The sequence below is a fragment of the Myotis brandtii genome, unplaced genomic scaffold (assembly GCF_000412655.1).
Source record: "Myotis brandtii unplaced genomic scaffold, ASM41265v1 scaffold532, whole genome shotgun sequence".
NCBI lineage: Eukaryota > Metazoa > Chordata > Mammalia > Chiroptera > Vespertilionidae > Myotis > Myotis brandtii.
In genome coordinates this window covers 863,588-869,014 of record NW_005369955.1, presented here as the reverse complement: position 1 = coordinate 869,014, position 5,427 = coordinate 863,588, and the positions used below count along the sequence as shown (strand labels likewise).

General features: G+C 61.6%; 1 protein-coding gene across 1 annotated transcript in view; it reads right to left on the bottom strand.

Moving 5' to 3' along the window:
* KCNK9 (potassium channel, two pore domain subfamily K, member 9) overlaps positions 1-5,427 on the bottom strand; it is a 40,765-nt gene that overhangs the window by 34,937 nt on the left and 401 nt on the right. The window lies entirely within an intron of this gene.

Here is a 5,427-nt window from a genome sequence, read left to right as displayed (position 1 = left end):
CGCCCCTCCCGGCACCTGCACCTGCCCCTGCACCTGGGCGCCTGCGCCCCTCCCCGCACCTGCACCTACACCTGCGCCTGCGCCCCTCCTGCCCCCCTCCCAGTACGAGCATGGGAAGTAGCTAAAATACACCTGGGCCCCTCTCCGCACCTGCACCTACACCTGCACCTGCGCCTGCGCCCCTCCTGCCCCCCTCCCAGCACGAGCATGGGAAGGAGCTAAATCCCGCTGAATGGGGGGATGAATGAGCCCGGGACGCAGGGCCCAGAAGTGCTCAGCAGAGGGAGGGTGAGCGAGTGAGTGAGTGGGGCCTGCACTGGTGACGGGTGGGTGTGAGCTGTGAGGAGACTGAAAGTGGCATTCAGGGCCCGCTGCCTCCTCTGCACCTGAGTCTCCCCAGCTGTAAAGTGGGCAGCACCCCTCCAGCCGCGGGGCAGAGTGAGTGCCAGGTGTGAGTGTGCCTCCAGGAAGATGCAGCGAGAAGGGACCCAGTCTGGTATCAACAATATTGGGCCTGAGGGGGGGGGGGGGGGGGGGGGGGGAGCTGCCCAGGGCCCAGGAGAAAGCCAGGAAGACGCTCTGGAGGCAGCAGGGGAGGGGTTAACGCTTAGCTGTTCCTGCTCCTCACGGTGGCTGCACAGCGCCTTGCGCTTGGGTTTCCAGCTTCCCTCCCGCCCAAGGCCAGGCCTTATCTTGTCATCTAGACGGTCCCCAGAGCAAAGCACAGACCAGGCCGGCGGCCCGGTGAGGCGCACACACGCTGGGAAAGCTGCACTGCGGGCCGGGAAGTGGGGAGCCCTCACCCCAACACCCTGCTCAGGGCTCTGCGTGCGAACGAGATAAGGGCGGCGTCTGGAAAGTCTGGATTCAAGCAGGTGCAGCATTGGATCTGGGAGGCAAGGGGCCCACGGCCGTGTCTCAGGGGGCGCCCACCCGGGCAGCAGCTTGCTCCCAGGCGGTGCCCTCGGCTCCTGCAGCAGCCCCACCCCCCGCGTCCAGATGGGCCCAAAGGGCCTGGGAATCACACCCCAGATGTAAGCCTCCTGCTCCCCCTCCTTCCCTTCCTCCCCCTCAGACAGGGCAGGTTGTAACTCGCCCTCCTGGCCCCTCCAGGTGAGACCTGAATTCTAAGTGCGGTTTCTTCTCCGGTGACCCTGAAGGTGTAACCACTCAGGTCCCACACTAGATTGAAAAAGGGGTGTCATGGGGATTCCTGCCCTGTTGTCAGGAGTGGCCGCTGGTTGTGGAACCCCATTTTGGCCTCAAGCGCCTCCTGCAGGGAAGTTACAAGTTTGCCAGGGTCCCTAGTGCACCCAGGCCGCAGCCCCAGGCAGAGAAATTCAAGTCAAGCTCTTGGCAGCCCCGGCAGCCAGCACTCCACGTCCACCACCTCCATCACCACCACCACCATCACCATCACCTCCACCACCTCTACCTCCATCACCACCACCACCATCACGATCACCTCCACCACCTCTACCTCCATCACTACCACCTCCATCACCATCACCTCCACCACCTCTACCTCCATCACTACCACCTCCATCACCATCACCTCCACCACCTCTACCTCCATCACTACCACCTCCATCACCATCACCTCCACCACCTCTACCTCCATCACTACCACCTCCATCACCATCACCTCCACCACCTCTACCTCCATCACTACCACCTCCATCACCATCACCTCCACCACCTCTACCTCCATCACTACCACCTCCATCACCATCACCTCCACCACCTCTACCTCCATCACTACCACCTCCATCACCATCACCTCCACCACCTCTACCTCCATCACTACCACCTCCATCACCATCACCTCCACCACCTCTACCTCCATCACTACCACCTCCATCACCATCACCTCCACCACCTCTACCTCCATCACTACCACCTCCATCACCATCACCTCCACCACCTCTACCTCCATCACTACCACCTCCATCACCATCACCTCCACCACCTCTACCTCCATCACTACCACCTCCATCACCATCACCTCCACCACCTCTACCTCCATCACTACCACCTCCATCACCATCACCTCCACCACCTCTACCTCCATCACTACCACCTCCATCACCATCACCTCCACCACCTCTACCTCCATCACTACCACCTCCATCACCATCACCTCCACCACCTCTACCTCCATCACTACCACCTCCATCACCATCACCTCCACCACCTCTACCTCCATCACTACCACCTCCATCACCATCACCTCCACCACCTCTACCTCCATCACTACCACCTCCATCACCATCACCTCCACCACCTCCACCTCCATCACCACCATCACCATCACCTCCACCACCATCACCATCACCACCACCTCCATCACCACCATCACCATCACCTCTGTCTCCATCACCACCACCTCCATCACCATCAGCATCACCACCACCATCACCACCACCTCCACCACCATCACCACTATCACCATCACCATCACCAGCATCACCACCACCTCCATCACCATCACCAGCATCACCACCACCTCAACCTCCATCACCAACATCACCACCACCTCTACTTCCATCACCATCACCTCCACCTCCATCACCATCACCTCCACCACCTCTGCCTCCATCACCACCACCATCACCACCACCTCTACCACCATCACCTCTACCACCTCCACCACCATCACCACCTCCATCACCATCACCACCTCCATCACCACTATCACCATCACCAGCATCACCACCACCTCTACCTCCATCACCAGCATCACCATCACCTCTACCTCCATCACCACTACCTCCATCACCATCACCAGCATCACCACCACCTCCATCACCATTGCCTCCATCACCACCACCTCCACCTCCACCAATAGCCTGGGGGTTGGGGGAGAGCTTCCCAACCGTCCTGCCAATCAGACAAGCACGACAGGCTTTCCATCTGTAACTCGATGGCGAGTCCCAAAGGTCTGGGCTCACCACGCGCCGAAGTCAACAGCATCCTCTCTGGGAAGTGGCTACAGTGGCACCGACATCGAAGCAGCCGCGGGAGGAGGCAGCCGGGCTGGGCGTGAGGTGGAGCGGAAGCCGCCTTCGGGCCCCTGGACCTCTGGGCGTCCCTCCTTAGGCTGTGCCCAGGGCTCCCGGGAGAGTCAGCCTCTGTGCCACCAAAGCCTTTCTCGAAGGCGCGGCCGCAGATCCGACTGGAAGTGGTCGTTATAACGTGTTTAAGATCCATTTCCCAGAGCAAGCCATTAGCTGCCTCCGAGAAGCGGGTTCATTAGTGGAGCGAGTGCCCGGTGCCTGCCCCTCGAGTGGGAGCTGCGAGTGGGCGCTCACTCCCGACGTCCAGGGCTGGAGGACTGAGCCCAGGAGGTGAACCTGACTCACTAAGGCCCCTGTCGGACAGGAGACGATGCCTGGGAGGCCGACTTGGGGCTGGGTTTTGTTCTAGGCCTGGAGCACCTTCATTTGCATTTATATTAAAAAAAGAAGAAAACAAACAGAATTAACTAGAAAGGTGCTTTGTTTCCTGTAAATTCAGGGGCTCCACTAACCAGCTTCCAGGGGCAGAGCGCAGGACAGGCAGGCTCGGGCAGGGAGCCAGTGCGCACCTACTAAGCGCTCCTGTCGCTGGTGTCTGCAGGTACCAGGGCTCCCCCAGCCCCTCAGAGTCAACCGGGCAGGTGGCCACTGTGCAATGCCCCTCCCTCCTACGGGTGGGGAAACGGAGGCTGGGAAACGCCCAGTGTGGCCGGACTCGGGTTCCAAGCTCAGTGTCTTCCCACCCCAGGGCAGTTGAGCGAGGACAATCTCTTCTTCCCGACCTTACGGATTATTCCAACCTTTCTCTCCGGTAAGGCAGCTGAGCGCTCAGTAAAGGCAGAGAGAAGCACCAGCGCTGCCGTCAGGCGCCCTGGGGCGCACCCACAGCCCCGCTACGATAACACCTCGGCTGGGCCACCCTTTGTAGGCATCCCCGTGAGAGGCACAGGCCCAGAACCACCGGTCAGAATCCACAAACACACCCGCACAAAATGTATCTGACAATTTCTTTTCTCAGGCAAACCAACATCTCTAGGTTCGATTTCAACTCCAACCCTCTCCTGGGACCGGCCCAGCGTGGCGTGTCCCAGAGAGCAGCCCCCGTCCTGGGTGGAGATCACTGAAGACCAGGGGAGGGTGGCTTCCCCGCCCGGGGGGGTCGGCTTGGGGGCATCTGTCTCGCTCTCTGGCCTCCAGCTCACAGGCCCTGACCCCCAGGACCTTGCCTGCGCATGTGTGTTCTGGCCACAGCTCACAATGGAAGTTTACAGACAGAAAGGACCGTCATGACAATGACCGGCTGGCCCGTGGGGCACCGGGGGCACACGGCGGGCGAGGAAGGCCCTCCTGGGTTCTGGCCTCGGCCAGAGGTGTGGTGGACACGGAGCAAAGCTGGTTATGGAGACGACAGAAGGACCACTTCCTTCCAAAACCATGAGATGCTGCAGCAATGAATTAAACATTTCTGACAAGATGACTCTGAAAAGTGTTTGCAGCCGAGAAGGGAAGACAGGCCGAGCCGGGACTTCCTGTTGCATATGGCACAGCGAGCCGCTCCGCCAGCGCAGAGCTCCCCAGACGGCACATGCCGAGGGGACCGCAGAGGGGGAGGCCTCCTCCCCGGTGCGGGTGCGGGACAGACAGGACGGGAGAGAGGGCCCCAGACCAGCACAGTGGCCCTGACAGGACGAGGAGAGGGTGTGGAGGGCAGGGTGCAGGCTGGGACAAGCTGCAGTCAGACACCACCTCCTCCTGCCCGGGGAGGGCACCCACAAACCTGGGAGGAAGGGACCTGCCTGAGCTCCCAAAAGTGTGATGTCTGCAAGTTCACAGAGCCCAGGCCTCAGGGTGCTGCCCCGGCACCCACCAGAGAGCGCCCGGTGCACAGCCCCAAGTGGGGGCCAGGGGAGCCCCTAGGGCCTACCAGCAGGGCTCCTCCCAGACCCGGCCAACTTCTCCGGTTTGCAGGCCATACGCAGACTGCTCTTGCCCACAGCCCTGGGTGGGCAGGCCAGGACCGTCCCTGGCCCTCCTCCTTGCTCCCAGCACAGTTCACCCGCTGCCAACCCCTCACCAATCACCAGATACAAACTCTCTCCCCCCGGGCCTGGCACGACCCGCTGCAGAATTCGAAGAAGAGGCGCCAGCAGGGAGGGGGCTGAAATCTGGGCTGGATGCTGGTGGCTGACGAGGGTCAGCACCGCCCACACCCCGGGAGCCGGCCCTGGCCACCGAGTCTCTCCCCGCGCCGATGGCAGGCCGGGCACCCTCCCCAACTCGGGGAGAGGTAGTAAGTGTAGGGCTGGGAGCCGCGCAGCCCGCCGCCGGGCGGTGGGTGGGTGTCTGCTGGGGACTATTCTTAGCCTCCACTCGCTTCGCAGAGCGGCGCCTCCCCCCCCCCGGTCCCGCC